Raw genomic sequence first — 19,749 nt, 5'->3', positions numbered from 1 at the left:
CAACGTGTCCGGGCGAAGAAGCTTAAAGATAAGATAAGGTAATCGAGGGATAATTTGCTCGAATGGGGTGCTCAAAGCTGTTTAATGTTATTTGTATTGTACGGATTAAATACCCGGCGAAGATTCCTAAGAGGGTTGAATGCGGCTAAACTCTCAGCTAATTGGACCAGTCTTTTCCGTAGGATCAAGTTTAATGAATGGATATTAATCTTGAAGGGTAAACGAGTTGCCCGGTGAAGCCGACATTCGATTGGTAGTGTACACACGTGAAACAACTGATCGTTAGTCAATTTGAAACCTCAGATTCGTTCCCCTTTCACCATACACTATGGAGTACAAAATTATCGAGCATTAAGCCGGATCACGCTTGTACAGTCGGTGTCAAACACGCCAGAAGATTAGAGACACGGAGGCTGCTGTTGTAAAAGCGAATTTTTCGACGCTTTAGGGAAAGAGGGAAACGGGAACGATAAAGCTCGAAACGAGCACGTTTTACCGGTCAGAACGGCGGACTGGATTTTATGGAATTATTACGGCTAATGGACCTGCCCTCTGGGTCTGTTACAATTACTCCGGCCTCGATGATAAAAAAGGCCAAGCGCGTGGATTCGCGAAAGGGACATCCGGTTGTAGTGTGAAACATGTACGACACGGTTCGATGGAAATGTAATTACCGTTGAGAGGACTGATATCTCGCCAAAGGCATTGAAAATCTCGGGATTTTGCCGGATTTCTGAGAGAATTCCGTCGCTTCTATTTCGTTTCGTGAATTAAAAAATTGGTAGACCATAGAAAAATTAATTTTATTTGTTTTAAAAGTATCGCATTCGTTCGTTTAAATGGGGTGATTTAATTAATTACCTCTGAGATATCAAAATTCAAAGAAACTAGATCTGATATTCTATAATAAAATTTGTTTAATTTATAATACTGATGTAGTGTCATCGATCATCAAAATTTTGGTGCGAATTTACATAAAAAACTTAAGCATCTTCTGGTTCATAATATTGGCCAGAGTGCTCGATATTGTTTCGTTGAGAACCCAAGGGACGCGCCATTACCGGCTTGCTGCACCGTGATAATTTAATGCCGAGAACTGGGTCAATGCCGCAGAGACGAGCTGCTTTTGTACCCTCAGCCCCGTTGATTTGCATTTTGAGCAAGAGCTCGAGAGACTCTTGCTTCCAGAGGGTTTCGCTCGACCGATTTTACGCTGCGTTTTTGGTGAGAATACACAATGTAGGTGCAACAGAGATAAGCTGTACGTTCCCTTGAGTGTTTTTCTTCCATTGCAACACGCTGTGTGTAAATTTGTAAAACAGTTGGCAATTTCCATGGATCTACTAAGTACATACTTCCCTGAGGTGTTTATAGAAAATTTAATAATATTACGAGACATCCCTTAGGACTTAAGAGAAATTTCTTTGGTTACTCTAGGGTTTTTATGACAGTAACATGATTCAGTACTTGGACATTAGGAAAAATTAAAATCTTTAATTACAATTGATAATTAAATTCAGGTCCATCGTTTTTCAAGTGATAATTAATATTCTGATGAGGCTAATTATCCTCTGTCTTACCAGACACATCTGTATCTACTCTGCCACTTAATAAACGGTTCACAGTCTCGCTGACTCAACTTTGTATCTCGAAAAAAGAAAAAGGACCTGCATCAGAAAGCTCCTTGGCCTCGTTATCCGTCCACCGATGCAATCTTCTCAGAAACGGTCGCACGTGCAAAACCGAGCGTATCTTTTTCGGCTTGCATGCGAGGGTGTCGCTCTAAATATAGCCTTCTCCTCGTGGCCGTGGCTTTCCCGTTTTCGTGGTGTCTTCGTCCCCGACAAGGGACAGAGAGGGCCACGGTTATAGCATTATGTCACGTTAATAACGTCCAGCAGGGACCACGGTGGCTGTTTCTTGATCTTTCGGGTATCCACGGCATCCATGCGGCGAGGGTGCACGCGCAGACAACGACGACGACGACGACGACGACTTTGAAGCTTTAATTAATGACGGCTACGAGACGCCGTGGAAACGGCAAAGAGGAGAACGCTGAAATTGCGTCTGTTCTAGTCATTTGCAGGTCGCCGCGATAAATAATTGTCAACGTCGGCGTAATCGTTATTACGATCCCCCCACCTTTTGTCTGGCGATTGAATTCGTCGCGAATCGGTCTGCGATCAATTCCCTTTGAATAGAGTGATCTTCATTTCTATAGAGTGATTGTTTTCAAACTATCAGTCAGATTCTTGAAATTCCTCGATCCAAAGATGGGCGCAGAAATTGAAAAGGATTAATTATCGAAAAATATTGCCCCTTACGTTCTCACGAAAGAGTACAGTAAGAAATATGAATTCAATTCGTTTCTCAGTCGAAGACTCCAAACAAAACGTCGGTCGACGAAAGAGGTTTCATTAAAACGTTCCATTACATCAGATTTATGACAGGAACCCGTTTCCTGCAGGGATCAACGAACTATAGATAATTATTGGAACAGAAACAAAAATGAGTCGTGAGAAAAAATTGATGGTGTACCGCAATGGGTCGAGCGAATTGCTTCAACCATAGGGTGCTCGAAAAGTTTCATTAAATATTAGGTGTACAATAATAATTCCAATTGTTATCATATTTTCCCATCGCATTTCAAATACCCTTGGACGGTGGACCATGTTTTAATTCAACTTATATTTCATATTATTCTCGTGGAAAAAGTTTGGGTCTCGATTGACCTAGACTCCGTTATTCAAGGGATAAGAAGACATAATATTAAAAGCAATCATATTCTTAATAATTATAATTTTAACACGGCTAATTATACATCTACATTTTCACCGCAATAATTAAATAATTATTGTCAGTAGTAATCACCAGAAAAGTAAAAAAGTTCCACGAATAAAAACAAAGAAGGAAGGGCACAACAGGTGTCATCGAAAAAGTAGCAGCAAGGAAACGGGAGCTGCGTCTGTTTCGGGTCTCCAGGGGTGAACGAAGGGAGGTAAATCGGCGAGGGGAGGTTCATTTCGCGCAGTATTCCCGAGACACCGAGTGGATTTCGCGTGTAGCCAGATTCATGGCACGATAATCGACGGTGATCGACCTCTCGGAGAGGCTCGAGTGCCGCCCTCTCAGGAGTTCAACGAGCCGGTTGTTCGTCGAGGGACGTGAACGAGCCACGTGCAATTCGCGAAAGACGGTCGACCGGCTTCTTATTTATAAACGGAGCAACTGGAAAGAGCTTCCCGGTCGACGTGGAAATTAATGGAAGACGATGAGGAACGAGGAGGCGCCGCACCAGGAAGAACGAACCGCCCACCCCTTCAACGAAAGAATATATAGGACGTGATCAAACTTCTCGCGTGAGATCCATATATAATGACTTTATGTAGAAAAATGAATCGAAAGTGTGGTATAGACTTCTATCGAACGAGCGTACCTTCTTTCAGAAATATGGTATTAAAGGAACACCATCTCCTTTTTGCGAGTTTCCGAAGTAAATATAAGAGGTACTATAAAAATTATGACACGAATATAACCCAGGATGATTTTATGTATGAAAATGAATCGAAAGTGTGGAATACACTTTTCTCCTATCAGCGTTTCTTCTTTCAGAAATATGAGATGAAAGGAACTGCTGATGTCTTCCTCTTTTTCTGAGCTCTCCAGGTAAATACGTGAGGTAGGAGAAAAATGTTGATACGAACATATTGCAGGATGATACTATACATGAAAATGAGTCAAATATGTAGCTAAAACATCGACTGGCATTAGCCAAACGTTAATTCTAAAAAGTAACCGAAGAACATTTCTTCAGCTTGTATATTCACTCGTAAAATTCTCGACATCATCTGAAAGCTTCTACAAACAAATTTTCCGTTCTCTTTTTTCATCGAAAGAAATCATCCCCCGCAAGGATTCCTGGCGCATCCTGTACACGCAAGTTTTATACAAAGTTTCGCGAAAGAAGAAAACCGCTGCTTGCGGTTTCAGCGCCACCCAGAGAAAAGTTTCCGCGATCGAGACTGATGGTAAAGAGATGGAAAAAGAGAGGGTGAGTTTGAAGAGATAACGGCGTGACTGACTTCCGGTTCCTTTTGCGACGAGGGTTGGAGGACTTCGAAACAGTTGGATGGTGTGTCTAGCAAATTTTCTCGGTAGATTATTTCTCGAAGAAACTGGTAATATTTTTGCATAAATTTCACTATCGAACATTTTTTTATATTTCTTTTTTATTTTTAATTTACAACTTCGCGCGAATAGGATATTACTTTAATATAAAATTTATGATATAAAAACGCGGATCAATCGATACTTCTTTCATGTTATACAAGATGTTGACGCAATTACTTCGGTTCGCGACGATCATTCAACCATCAGGTTGGATTAAAAGCAAGCGACCCTCTACAGCTACGGTCGTGTTTGATTTTCTTTCCTTATAATAAACCCGTCGTCTGCTACGTGATCCCATGGACTACCTTGAGATCAGCCGCAGACCACGTTTCGTTATATCGAGCACGAGATTACAGGCGGCTCGCTCGTAAGGACGTGGTTGAACGGAAGCAAAGGGATCCCTGTAATTCCCCTCGATACGTTCAGCAAACACCAGTTTCTCTGCTTTCCCTCTTTTTCTCTCTGATTTCGCTGCACCGAGTGTTAATTGCGATAATTTCAGCGTTATTTTAACGAGATATCCAGCACTGATTTCGAGGAAACTTTTCTTTTTTAATTTCTCAAGATAGGTCAGACGCACCTTTAAATAGAATTAATTTTGATAGGAAGCAATGATATTTAAAAGGCCGAACGACTCGAAAGCGCGAAACGAAGCTTACACGGCGAATATCGACCCGTGCCGAGTTTATACCTCGTTTCAACTTTATGCTCGATTAAAGTCAGCCGGCGTTTACTTCGGAACTGCAGCTGGATAACGTTGAAATCCGTCGAGAATGGTTCGCGACACCGTCGAAACGTAATATCGCGATCCCCGGGACGAAATACGCGGAACTTTCGCAGCCAGCGACGAGCAATCTTCGCCGCGAACTCCGTCTGTCACGTTGAACAGTGAAATGAATTCATCTAATTCATCTTCACCTCGCCGACGGGGGATTTTCGGTTCGTGGATATTTGAAACTTTCCATTCGTTGCGTGGCAAGAAATGAGGTATCTTTTACGCGGATGGAATTCCTGTTTTCATCGTGAGACGAAGATTTTCTCGGCTCGCTCGAGCACTGATTATTTAAAGACCTGTTCGTTGATTACATTTGACGTGGCATAGATTTTTCTTCAATTTTCTTGAATGCCTTGAATCAAAATTGAGGCTCTCTCCATGGTCCGCCCTTCGAGAATTAATCACTATTTTCAATTTGAATAATTTCCTTCGCTTTCGTGTATTCAAAAAGTGTTAGATAATTAATTTGTTCGCTTAACGAATAAATTTTAATAATCTGAAAGGATAAATATAGCAAGAATAAAACGGTATCCAAAAAGAACAGACATCGGTTGCCCGGAAAGTTTCCCAACCCTTACGGTACACGGTCTTGTACAAGAAGGCCAGTCACTTAACGTTAAAATTCCTTGTCTCTCGAGAAACAGCTGAACACGAGCAAAACGAATTTTCCTCGAAGAGCTTTTCTCCTCTCACGCTCGATTTCTCTCGGGGTAAAAGAACAAGGTACGAGGCCAGGAACGCTTGTCCGTATCGGTATCGTTCGATCGGTCCCATCGATTACGGAGATTTAATTAAAATCCCTGGCACGACAATGACGAAGAAATTCGACGTGACACGGTGATATCCGTGGAACGATGAGCGATCGAGCAGACCAGGAACTCGATGCTCGTTCCACTGTCTAGCGATGGCTAGTGATCGCTTCGAATCATATCGAACGTACACCAGTGGACAAAGCGATAAATCATTTTAGCATGTACTAAAATTTATATTCCCAGCAGTATTTCTTCTTTAAATTATCATTAATTGCCTTATCAAGTATGTTCAATTTCAAAGAGATTTCAAGATATGCAAATAATTTTTATTTGTCATCAAATTAAAAAGCGATAACGTCTATTCATTTAATTCTCCTGACCAAAAGGAGAAGTGTTTCCAAGTGTTGTGAAATTGAATCAGTGTTGCACAACAATGAAATTGTTCGAAAGGTAGCAAGAGGTATCGAATGCCCATCGCTATCCAATTCTATTCCCCGTTCTGACTCTTCGCGCCTATGACAGCTGACTTTGAAAAGTTGCACCGGTCGGACAGGGCTGTCATCCGGACGACTTGTTACGAGCCGCGCGGTTAACAGGCAGAGACAAAAATACGCTTCTACACGCCGGCTACCATGTTCGTTTACGCGCCACCGTGACCGAGTTCCCGTCTACCGGCTTCGAATAAATTATCGCCTCCGCGTTCCCGCGCTACTGATTTGCATAAGTCGATAAAATCGCTGCTTGTCGAATTTCCAACGGGCCCCCGGTAACCGCTCGTTATCTCGCCGAGGAAAATGTTCGACAGATGTTCTCGCTTAGAAGCTTGATTCCTGCTGGCATCGATGAACCAACAGGAAGAGGCGTGAAATGTTGTCTTCGGCCTGTAATCTGAACTCTTCAGCAGATTAATCTCCGTTTCATTTACAGACGCGACACTTTCATTCTTGGATGAAATAACGCAATGGAAGGGAAAATTTAATTTTTAATTTCAAAATTAATTGATCCGTTCAATGGTACCAATTACTCCAGAATTCGGCAACTCGGTTCGTCTTAAATTACACATCGGAGATAGCCGATGGTTGCATTATCGAGACGATGCAAATGCTGGAATAATATAAGCAAGGTACCGAGCGAACCATTGTCCTAATAACATGGACGCCTGTAGAATCTGTCATTACTTGGAATTAACCGGATTATCTGGATAACGTCGATATCCCCAACGGCCAGGTAACACTGATACGCGGGATCTAATGAAACGAGACGTTTGTAATGTTGCTTAAAGTATTCCCGTATCTCGAAATGTCAGCATTCGGCTCAGGAGGTGCAATAAATCCTTGTTAATCCATATACTCGACTAACTGATCACAGGTTTATGTGATATTAGAAAATGAAAAATTTCATCACGATCCAATTAGTCGGACATTTAATTACGAATTTTCAGTCGTATGTTTTATCGTTCGAATGCTGATAGGAAATCTATGAGAGTGGTAGCGTTGTATCTCGTGTCGCTATCGGTAAACACCTCCACTTTGCCAGTGGACAGAGATTACCGAGATTTCAATGGAGATTGCGTCGTTTGTCTCGCCATTGTTGTTTACACGATACCGGACACCTGGATATCTTGATGGCCATGTTTCTGATTCCTGGCTGATACGTCAGGGCTCTGCCGAGGACTTGATAAGCGGTCAGAGTGCATCGGCGAACAACATATCATTCGTGACAAAGTTAGATCTATGATTCATCGTCTGCTTATTGTTTTCGAATAACAACAGCCTGATACACTTCCTTTAATCAAAATTCTACATATTTCTATTGAAGATTCTTATTTAAGAAATTCTTATTTAAATTATACATTAAATTAAAAGAATTGGTAAATTTCATATTGTTTAATCAAGAGTGTTTCGAAAGCATCTAATTAATCATCTGGCCCGATTTTCTCGTGGAAACTTGTCTCGCGGAAAGAAGGATAGTCGGTGAAAGCTAAAAATACTTTCCAAGAAGAATAACGTTTCTCCTCGTGGAAAAACTTTGAACGTCCGGATAAAAGATTTCCGTAGTCAAATTATTCTGTTAGCTTCACAGGTTACCGTAGGAAATATGCAAATCGTCTCACGATCACTTTCTGCCGGAAGTTTAAACGAGATTGCAGAAGTGTGAAATTAGATTAGTCAATTATTACACGTCATCCTAGATATTTATTATTTTCTTTCTCGGTCCTGTCTTTTCCATAGATTAAACGCACGTCAGAATTAATCGCGATTAACCCGTGCCCGGAAAATTGTCTAATTGAAAATTTATTAAATGGTACAAGCGAAACGGAGTTCCGTTCTATTGGATGGAAGGGAGCGTACAACGATCCGAAAAGCGTGAAAATTTAATCCGACTCATGAAGGCACACACCCCTTTTAAGCTGTTAACTATCTGCATTCATCCGGAAGAAATAATTGAATCGCTCGGTTACGTCTTTACCATTCTCTTCTCTTTTCTTTTGTAATACTTCTTTGAAATACCTTTTGTAAGCTCATGTCGTCTTTTCTGCCTGCAAAGAAGAAGAAAATGAACCTTCCTTCTGTTACGATAATCATTTTCCGAATTTAATGGCTCCAGAATTTACACGACTGACTCTGCAAATTTTGTTTCATTTTTTCCTTTATTTATTCGATTATATCGAGTTTATAGTGATCTACTCTTTTTCCTTTGCTAAGGAAAGTTAATATTAATCTCCTGCAAATCATATCGGTGGAATAGTAGGATTTTAATGAAAATCTCGAGTGTAATTTACAGAATCGAAGTTTTCCAAAGAAAATTTGATTTTCCTTCGTTTTCTTTACTACTCTAAGGATACTAGAGTAAAAAGTGAAGATTGTTCGACAATTAATCGACTGGTCTTAGTTAATTTTCTACCGCTTTTCTTCCACGAGCTAACAAGAAATTAACTTTCCATCTTCCTTCGAGACTAATTTTCTGCTGCCTGAAAATATTGGAAAATTGGCTCGCCTTGATTCGTTTAACTTACCCCGTGATTTTTCATTAAGTAAAACTTCGTCGTGTAAAACAAAGGTTTAAACGTGATTTTCTTTAAAGTTTCATTTACAAAATTTGTGCTTTCATTTTATTTTATTTACATTCAGAAAAGTTTGTTTAATGAAAAATTGCATAGCCATTGGGTAAACTCTACAACATTAAATAACACATTTCATACCCTTAGGAATATTTTAAAATATAAATCGACGAATTTTAGAACACGTTGCTATTTTCTTTGTACACATTCTTCAGCTTCGAACCAATAATGGTCTCAGACAGTTGCTCGAGCCGGTAATCCGCTCTCGTCAAAGGTCAAAGCAAAGGTCCTGGCAGGACAGGGTCCTGAAAGGAGGCAAGGGCAACCGGAAAGTAGATTTTCAAATCTTTGCCTTGAAGAAATTTTGACTGTTCCCTTTTAAAGTGCTTCCATGCTTTGAAAATCCCATTGGGAACAGACTGAGCATTATTCAGGACCGAGGGAAAAAAAAAAGGATCAGAATAAATCCAGGAAATTCCTTTGAATCTATGTAATTTTCAGTGAAAGTAACCATACATAAAGAAATAAACCGTAATTTATGATTTATTAAGGAATTAAAATTAAATGTCAAGCAGCATGAATATTATGGTAGTTACACAAAGTAGCAATCGAAAAGCTTAAGTGGAAAAAGGAAATATAATTACAAGTAGAGTGTGTCTGACTATACCCGGTTTTTTCTACTGCGCCAGTCAACGCGTAACTATGCATTCAGAAAACTGTGAATAATACTTCAAACACGATATAAACAGGTGCAGAAAAAAAGTTTTAATTAAAGAACTTCACTGAATAATCGTATTAAAATGAACGTTAATTTCCTGACTTCTCAGTGATACTTTTTATCTTACAGATGAACAAAGAACTCGGTGAAAGAATATTTTTTCATCCTTCCCTTTTATATAATGTTCCATTAATTTCACGAATAAACTCCATTAACGTCAGCCGAGGTTTCATCTAAGATGTTTCTCTTCTACCCAAAGACAATATTTATGAAAATCTGAAAGGTGTGGCTGGCGAGGATGATATCAAAGGTGCGCATCTACACGATAGACGGATCATCGATCAATATTATTCAAGGAATTCCTCGTAGCTGAGGTAATCATACGGGAATCCGTCTTAATCCAGTAGACGTTCGTCGGGAACGTATTCGGTGTACTTAATACCCGGGTAGATCCTATTTTTAGACTCCTCTCTAAACTCGATACAGCGTTTCGCCGACGGTATATAGTCCACTTTGATCTCGTTCAATTCGGCTTCGTAATTCATCTGCCCTGGCAGACACGGAACACGAAGGAAAACGAGCGAAGGAAGCCAAGAAGTCGATAGCTTCCGCACGGAACAGGCTTTCCAGCACGCTTCGTCTTCTCTGTATTTAACTGTCGAGTTATCGAGAGTGAACAACGTTCGATGAGATTCCCAACCTCAAAGTACCCAGCCTTGCCAACGGTGAATGCACTCTCTAATAATTGCAACCACTCTCACACCCCTGGCCGGCTACGTCAGAAGGAACCGGTACCACGATCCTTCTCCTTTCATCTGATGTTTGACTTAATTGAATTTCCTTTACTTCACTGGAGTGTTTTCGCTACTTTTCACGGGGTCGATCTACTTAATCACGCGGTTTCGTTGCATCTACTGCATTTCTTCTATCTCTAGCCTGGAAATTTCGGGTACCCGATACTCGAGCCAGTCGAGTCTAGCCAAGTCGATTCCACTTGATATTTTCGGGTTCTAGCATTTCCCTCTTTACGTTTATTTCGAGCGATGCAATTTTCTAGTTTATGCATTTCCGAAAACTCGATTCATCTCTTTGAAAACTACTTTGTACCCGAATCAAAAGATACTCCATTTCACAGTGCGAATTCAGCAAATAGACTTTCCAAGTTTCTCATCCCCTTAATCCACTCTAATTTTCAAGCAACTTAAGTAAATCGAACGCTTTCAATCTTCAAAATATCCTCGACTCAACCGGGTTAAACGATCCTCGATCGTATCCTTCAAAGGATAACGATAGTCCAGGTGGGGATGAAGAAAATCGTATCAGACTACCACCTTTCCGAATAGTTCGTTCAAATAGTGATCCATCCTCGTCGGCTTGACTCAATAAAGACGCGCTTGGCGCCGCTTGAATACACATGAAGTATAAAACGAACGCGAACAGTTCGCTCGCATCAAAGAGGATCGGAATTAAACGGCTAGAGCCGCCCAGGGCGACCACTTTCGTCGCACAAAGTGACACACGTTTTATTAAAAATGTTCTGTTGTCTTTCAAGTTCCCTGCTCGTTGTTTTGCGTTCACCTGCAGGCCCGCGGCCACCAATCGCTTTGCCTCGTCGACCATGAAATCATAATGCGGCTCGTTGATTTATATACGTATGATCGTATTAGGGATTGAAATCTCTTTAATTTCTGGCTATACGGTTCATTCAATTAACCTTTGAATCATTTTATAAAAATTGTTTTTCATTTCTTCAGTTTTGCTTTTTAATGAATCTTAGAGTTTCTTGATAGCAAACAATAATTTTCATGTTGGAGTGTAAGAAAGAAGGGTGTTCATAAAGAAAGGGGGAAAGCTGTCTCGCGCTGTCGGAATCAGGAAACGCTGGCTCTCGATCGAAGGGTTCCTTGGTCCTTGATCCTTTAGCCAAGCCATGTTAAAAGGCCCTTCAGAAATCTACATCGAAATTGCCGGGCAACGTCGGCTTTCACGAACGCTTGAAAAAACGTCGGGAACGTAACAATTTCCTCGACGGTCCTTTCACCCAAAAGGGGAAAGAAAACGAGACACGCAGTTATGCATCATAACGAGTGCGTCAAAAGCCGAGGTGGTTGGTCGAATATCGTCGAAAAGAACCTGCGTTCTTAATAATTCTTCTTTCTGCCTACAAAGAGAAGGGCCGAACCGTCTAATCCCTTTTATCCACACTCGTTACTTGGCCAGTGGTTTTCACGACGTTTCGTAAAAAGAAACATGAAGTACTCTTAATTAAATAAAAAATATGCGAAATTAACAACGTTGAAAGAAAACGCTCTAATTTACTATAGCAATAAATGCGTTATCTCCAGAATCTTTGACACTCCAGCCGGTACTCTTGGAAAATAAAAAAGAAATTCGCTGGCTAAATGGGAGTCCCGCAAAACGTAGCATAAAGCGTGACCGAACTCGTTACAGCAATTCGTCTCACCCTTTAAAACGTTCAACGCCATGTGCCCGCTGACAGATAATTTTAATTTTCCGCGAACAGCCCTAACGACTGGCAGTCGCCTCATAAATATCGTTCCCCATCGGAAATGGAACCTCCGTTCCGCATGGAACACATCCAATTTCGTCCAACAGAATCTCCAAGATTTCATTAAAAAAAAAAAAAAAAGAAAAAGAAGCAACTTCTCCATAACTTGTAATCGTTAAAAATTCTTCAGCATTCCATCTCGTTCGTTAAATAATTTTTCAAAATTCCTTCGACATTCCTTCGCTACCATGAAATTGCTGTACTAAGTGAGATTTCTCGCAATGTTCCAGAATCGAGCAGAGTCATCAGGATTTCTTTGTACCAATCCCCGTACTCGAAGTGGTCGGACCAGAGTCTTCCACTTAACAATCCGCTGCCGATGGAATCCCATTGAATCGATTCGATTTCTCCCCGCCGATGAAGGAGAGCAGGAAGAGATCCTCGCGTGTTTTACAATGAGACTGGTCTGTCGGTTGCTAGCTCGCGCCATGGTAACGTTAACAGGTGTAACGAGCCTCTAGGTGGAACACTGGAAGCTCGTGTAAACGTGGCAGCGCGATGCAAACGAGGCCAAAACGGTCCCAATATAGGTGTAAGTTACCTGACGCGGTGCTGTGCACCTGCCGGGCTAAAGGGAATCGCAATCGAGCCTGGCTAGCCCGTCTAACCGGTACTGCGGTGTAAAATTCTCAACTATGCACTTAGCACGAGCAACCACTATCTACAGGGTGTTTCAAACGTGTCGTCGATGTACGAATTGATGATTCTTGAAAGAATTCAATAGTGATTGATCTTCGAGGCAGTCTAAAAAAATTTTAGAAAAAAAGCAAACCAGTTGACGAAGAATCGATGCCTCCTATTTTCAAAGCAAAGTATCAGATTTGAAAGTCCTTCCATGGTAGATATTTTCTAGCCAAAAATGCAAGGAAATAGGTATGCATATCACGTGCCTTGAGATAAGTGGTAGTTTTCGGAAAATATGACCAACATCGATCTCAATATTACACTGAAGGAAGAAAAAGAGAAAATAACCCATCCTGAATAACCCATTCTAGGTAAGAAATAATTAGTGGTTAATTAATGGTAGTAAAATTTCAAGCAGAATTCATTCATCTTTTAGGAGGAGATTCTCATCGATTCTCGATTTGATTAATGCAGCAGTTGGCAAATCGTAGAAAGAGAAATTGTGTCTGGTTAAAGTAGGTGGTCGTCTTATTTCACCCTCTTCTTCTTCTTCGTTGCATTGAACGGAAAGTTGAGGAGAAACTGCGTGCAGGCAGACGGTGGCTGGTTTGAATGGCTCGGTTCCGGCCATTCCAGCTCAAAGGAGAACCGAAGCAAGCAAGATTTGCGTTTGTAATTAAATATTTGCCGGCGGTTAATTGAGTCGCGCTGTGCTTTTATTCCAATTTCTTGGCTTAAATGAAACCGGTGCGCCGCCTGCTTGTCGCGTAGACAATCTACAGGGTGTCTCGAAAATTCATTCGCTTGGGAACCTTGAAATTACTATTTCAAGTTGAAAAACTAATGCAACCTCTTCCGACGAGAGTTTTCTTTACCTTCAAGATCGAGCTTCACGCGAAATCCAATATCATTCCTTTCGAACGATACTCGTATAACTTTATGTAACGTAAAATTAAGAAGTTGCACAATGCCTCGATGATATCGGTACGATGCTCCTAGTCGTGTTTCGTCTACTACCCTCTCGCATAAAACACGAAGCACGTAGTTCTATCGATACCTCGTTCAACGTATTGCCTCGCGTTTCGAATCACAACCACGATATCTGACGATGGTGGCTTGTAAAGCGGTACACACGCTCTGTTGCGATCTCTCAATAAGCTGGACCGTCATTATCTCGATGCGCGGCGTGCCTCGAATGCAAGGTAAAGACAACGTGTATCGTGACTCCGCGTAGTAGCCGCGGACTTAAATGCGTCTTTGTACCTGGCAATTTCGTATGTGTGCGTACGTCTGATGGCTAGGAAAAACGTTGGACGTCTTTGCTACCGTGTAACGCGTTCCAGCTTGCGGGGGATATTTATCTTGCCTCTCGTAGCGGAACGTACGTACGCGTGTTCCCGGTAGAAAAATATCAGCCTCCGTTTCTTCGTGTACCGACTTGTTTTAGACGTTTTAACCTGACGGACCGGGCTCGTGTGGGCATTTTATTGCGTCAAACATCGCGATTGTGATTCCGAGGTACACGGTTTTGCGTCGGGGCTCGCTGGAGATGCGGGTGATTTTTTTTTAAGATTGAACGACTGAAATGGATGGCTTTGTGTGTACTTCGTGCTTTAGGTAATTTTATTTCAGTACCGAACGTTACGGTTAAGCATGGTTATATTCTCTAAAATCCTTCCCTAAACGTACGCAAACTTGGAAATAACGACGAGGGAACATAAACGACGCTCAAAGAGGCTTCTCTATCGACAAGAAATCTCGACCCGTGCCTCGATTTTGGGTCGAATAAAGGCGACCTCACCTACTCCTTTGCGGACCCGGTTATTCTCGGCAACGACTTCCGAAATTGCTCTCCCAACCACTCTGTACCCGGGATGATTACACAGAGAACGGGGTCTCATCTATGGGTGGAGGTAACGTATATAGGTACACAAGCCTGGTACAGGTCTATACCTAGGTGCTGGGGCTAGGTCGGAGCAACCCATATTATTGTGTGTATTAGCGATATGTATGTTTATTAGATGCCAGCTTGTGTACCGTGCAGTATGGTAGCTCAAGGGTTCCGTCGTTACGAGGTAGCTCGTTAACAGGGAAATTTATATTGTACCCGGTCGTATGTAGCTAGCCAAATCTTGCTGCATATTACGATAGTTACCGGTGACACGACGTTTCATAACTGCTGATGACCCACCGTATTTCCGGCTTCAACAACCCCATCAAGTAATTGGCGATACGCCCTCTTCCCTCTCTATCTACCACGATCACGAACGTAGTTGAATTTTCCTCGATTTAGAAGATTAATTTCACTTAACTCTTTAAAGGCGAAGTCAATCGTGGCCTAAATTTGCAGAAGAATAATTTTTAAAAATTAGAATTAGAATTTTAAAAATGAGAGTAATATGAAATAGAAAATTAAATTAAAATTAACCCTTTATCAAGAGGTGGCTCGATAATCGCATGTATTTTTATTGATCTTTCACCGATTTCTAATATTTTACATTTTACTAATATTACCATTCCTTTAATTTAAACGCTTTCAACAATATTTCACTCACAGCATTCAGTGTGTTAACGAATAGTCATTCACCGATTGGACGTTATATTGCGATGGCGAAAAACGGTGTCCCAACAGAGGGATAAAAACGGAAGTGACGTTGCACGAATTCGCGACGATAATTAACGACAGCCTGGCGACGAATATTTTAACAAATCTGCTAAACGTAACGACCTCATCAGTTTCGTTGGCACGCTGGTCGTGTTGCCAGCGAGCAATTGCAGTTTCATGAATAGGAAAGCGTGTTCGCGCACCGAGTGTTTTCTCTATTTCCTTTTTGTTTCTTTTTTTCTGCTGGGTTTTTATAATTTTGTAACCTGTTGTCGCTCAGTCTCCCTTTTTCGTCGACGTGATTATTAAGAGAACCAGGTTGAAAACGAGCGAATTGTACGAAAAGCGACATTTGCGGTAAAATTTGTCGGTAGTTTCTCATTATCTCGTTTCGGATTGAATAAACCAACCGTGTTTGCTGTAAATAAAATTTGTAAAAATGAACGGATAGAAAAGTGTTATTTTTCTACAAAGTTTATTACAGCATCTGCGTTTCTGAAACTCCTGTTTTACAAACTTCTTTCGATCACCGTATAATTTTATAGAGTACATCTTCTTCCTTAACCCGGTACATAAACCTCGTCTACGAAACTTAACTCCACCGTGAACCGTTTGATGTCCTTAGATCATGCAGTTACTTTTACTACATCCTTTCGCAAGCAAACTTACGCACTCGCAGCTCGTTCTACTTGGAACTTCGTCGAAGCAAAGGGATCGTTTTCCTGCTAATTTCCTGTAGCACTCTATAGCTGATGGAAATTTCTAGCTGTTCGTAGCGATTTTAATAAGAAATTCCATGCGAGCTCATGCTAAGCCAACGCGACGTTACACAGTCTTAATACCCAATTTTCAAGCGGTCAATTTCCAACGAGAACGTTATAACTGGTAATGCCTTCTCCCCCTGGGGAACGTTTAGAAGAAGCAATCATACGTCGCTGCCATTACACGAAAGTAGAACGGGTCCTCTACGGGATATTCTTGCCGATTACTCACTCGAATTAATCGATTACCCTATCGCGTGATATCAACCCTCACGAAAATTCTATTCATTATTTCGTATCTTGACAAATATTTCAGATGAAAAGCAGAAAAATTTATGCTCGAATAAATTTCCTCTCTTCTCATTATTTCGGGTTAGCTTCAAAACTGATTCTTATTTTGTCATGTTTTGATATTTTTTAAACAGAGAATTATTTCCCTGTTTCGTTTACAGCGGAATGAATCTTTTCAATGTTTAGAGAGGTTGTTTTTCAAAATTGAATCCCTTATACAGAATCATAGAGTGACCACAGATATAAAGAGAACATGCCTTTGATCGCGATGGGTCATGATTCTGGGAGTCCTAGACTCCCAGTGGTATGTTATATTATTTTATCAAAATTTACTTAATTAAATATTATTTTAAATTAAATAAATAACTAGTAATAATAACAACTACTAAGAAACAGCCGTTGAATTACCCTCTATTATAACCAAGGATAATCATAATTTACACTATCTACATACATCACAATTACCCGTACATTTTACTTGAAATTTAATGGGACACAATTGTGGTTTATGATTACAAGATATTTTCAACTTTCTACTCTAGATGCTATCGGCTCAAGCCCGTAATTCCTTGATCACTTTATCCTATAATCATACGGGAAAGCGAAATTCACCTTTCGTGCGTGATCGTTAATTCTTACTTAAATGATTATTAAAACAATAGGAGGAATGAAAAGAGAATCGCAAGAAATGTAAGAGCCTACGGTTAAAGAATAAACGTCCGTGACGAGGAGAAGCCGTTTGCTACGCGAAATTGCTAACAAACAGAAAAGCAGAGTTTGCTTGAACAACGCTCTAGAACAAACGAGCCTCTAGATCATTATTCGGGCATGAAATTAACCGCGAGCGTGCATCGATGGCCCGTGGCAGGCAGACCGAGCGAACGAGCGTTGCTTTCGTGCTCGTAGAACACTCGAGTCGAGGCAAAAAGGCAGAAAGAAAGGGAGAGAGGAAAAAAAAAAGAAGGAAGAACGAAAAGAAGAACCACCCGCTCGACGATGCTCCTTTGTGCATACTTTTCTTCCGTCGGGCCACTTCAGTGTACAACAAACGAGCGAAAGCACGCTTCCACTTCTTGCAACGCGAAACTTGCCCCATTCGCGTCTATTACCCGTCCCTCCGGCCATGAAACTTGAATTACGCCTACTTCCGGCCCACTTCGGGGACAGTTTCGAGTGCAGTTTGCAAGTCCGTCGACTTTGTCGCGGAACCTCAGACATCGGGCAAAAGGAAAAATTCCATTTCCCGAACCGGGGCATGGATTTAAACGTTCCCGCGTTTTACTTAGTTTCTCTTACGTTCTTCCGCTTCTTTCATGCCACTTTACTGTGCTTCCGTAGTCAGACTAGTTTGTAGTATTTTTCTCTATTTTATTCTTTGAGAATTATTGAAGAAACTTGACAATTTGCAAATTTCATTTCAAAACAAAATTCTGTGAATTAAAACGTCGCGACGGACCATGGAGAGAATCGCAATTTTAATTTAATCTCGTATTTCATATTATTTTAATTTTCTAAATTGTATATTCTTCATTTCAAAATTATTCTATTCGATATTACTCGAATTTCTAAAATTGCAAAAATCTAATTACAACTCTAACACATTTTTCCCGAGTTAACTTTAATTAGTCCAAAGAGGAGCCATATTAAGCTTCAACTACAACCTATCGACAAGCTTCTCGAATCGATTAAGTCTCTTTATCCTCAATCTCGATGCTGCTTCGACCCTGTTCTACACGCATTCCCGCCTGTCTGTTCGTTTTTTCCCTGTACGCCACAGGTGCTCGCTAAAAATCCCTATCCATCACCGAATCAATTAGCAACTTCTCAATTATAGGGTAGTTCGTCTTGTTTCTTCTTTTTATCCGGTGGTTGGCCGGCTCTTTAACTTGGAAAGCGGCTCAACGGGACGGGGACGGAAGGGATCGATGATCGAGCGATGAGTTGGCCCGAATTTACGAGCGAGACGCGTTTGATTTACGACACGTACAGCCACTTTCGTTGATCCACGATCGATCCGCGTTGCATTCGGAACGGGGATCGAGGGGGCGCGGCGAGCAAACACGCGATACGCCAAGTTAATCGTTATTCTTGTCGGTCGGATAATTAATAGCCAATCAACGAGCGTGTCGGGCTGAATGTTAAGCAGAGCGGATCCTCTTCGTTTTGTATCCCGCTGCGGTCAGAGCGGATGATATCCGCGCGATATCGATGCACGTGCAGTGCTTAGAAAGTTTTACTAATTATTTCCCTTCATTTTTTATTTTCGCATTATTCCAAAGAACAAACGTAATTTATATTTCTTATTTTATCTACTATACGAAGCAAGAATTATGTGCCTCGAGCTGTATGCTATCCATGGTCGAATAAAACAAAACTATAGCCCCATCGAAAATACCTCAGCCTCTATTACACGACCGGCATCGTCTTGGCCACGGATTCGCAACGTTTTGTGGTAACACTGCGAAACGAGCGTTTTCGATCTGGACAGTTCTCGCGTAAGAGCTTTACACAACGATGGGCTCGTCCCGTAAGAGCAAAATATGCGGCAGATGCATGGAACAGATAGACGCCCGGGGAGCGTGAATTCTAAATGAGGATAATGTAACGCGAGCCACAAATAATCCTAGTGTGCATGCACCAGGCATAAGTTCAAGCCTTTCCTCTCTCTTATCCATCCACCGCACAGTTTTGTCCATTACCAGCCGGTATGTACGTATTCTTGAATAACGAGACACGTTATATGGGTCCGCTCGATGCACCGGGGGACCCAGTTCAGAAATTATTCACCGATCTCTTGATCACGCGACCCCCGACGATCTATCGATCCGACCTACTCCGACAGGAAGAAAATATTCATAAACGCTTGTTAAACTAATAGCCAGGGGTATTTTGTCCGTCGGTTTACACTCCGCTTTTACCCCCGTGTAGAGGTGTTGAATGTTTTAAACCGCTTCTACGGGGTTGTTAACTTTCCGATGGATGGCGAAGGTTTTTGCACGTGGAATAGAAATTTTTACGTTCATAGTGTTTTGAGACACCCTTAGACTTCCCCTTAATTCAAAGTTCTAAAACAGTGTACCTTGTTTAAATTTTTAAGAAATTCTGGAAGAAAAATTTCAATCTCGATAACAAAAAATTTCCCTTTCGATCCGAATTAAGATTCAACCAGAGTTAACGATAATTAGAACGAAGGAGCAACGTATCTGGCGAAGGAAGTTAACCAGAAGAGAGGACGAGAAATTTTTCGAAGAGAAGAACCTCCCCGGGGTTAATTACCCCATTTTACCCCATCCATGTCGGTGGATTACACACGGACAGAGGGTGCACGCGTCGAGTCAGCCAGAGGATGATTTCGAGGCAACGATTACAAAGTAGCCAGCTGCGAAACTCACCCCCTTCGCTCCTCCGGTATAATGATCCTCC

At 41.3% G+C, this 19,749-nt stretch overlaps 1 protein-coding gene and 1 long non-coding RNA gene across 5 annotated transcripts in view; one reads left to right on the top strand and one right to left on the bottom strand.

Moving 5' to 3' along the window:
• sli (slit guidance ligand) overlaps nt 1-19,749 on the bottom strand; it is a 284,825-nt gene that overhangs the window by 36,213 nt on the left and 228,863 nt on the right. The window lies entirely within an intron of this gene.
• Nucleotides 1-19,749, top strand: part of LOC117604926 (uncharacterized) — a 79,106-nt gene that overhangs the window by 49,084 nt on the left and 10,273 nt on the right. The window contains exons 5-7 of the long non-coding RNA XR_004581530.2: nt 12,276-13,040; nt 13,106-13,184; nt 19,486-19,734. This is a non-coding gene — a long non-coding RNA (uncharacterized LOC117604926). The remainder of the gene's footprint in view (nt 1-12,275; nt 13,041-13,105; nt 13,185-19,485; nt 19,735-19,749) is intronic.

The sequence above is a fragment of the Osmia lignaria genome, chromosome 5, assembly GCF_051020975.1.
Source record: "Osmia lignaria lignaria isolate PbOS001 chromosome 5, iyOsmLign1, whole genome shotgun sequence".
NCBI classification, from domain to species: Eukaryota; Metazoa; Arthropoda; class Insecta; order Hymenoptera; family Megachilidae; genus Osmia; species Osmia lignaria.
The sequence above is the reverse complement of the archived record's forward strand: the minus strand, read 5'-3'. Positions and strand labels throughout refer to the sequence as shown.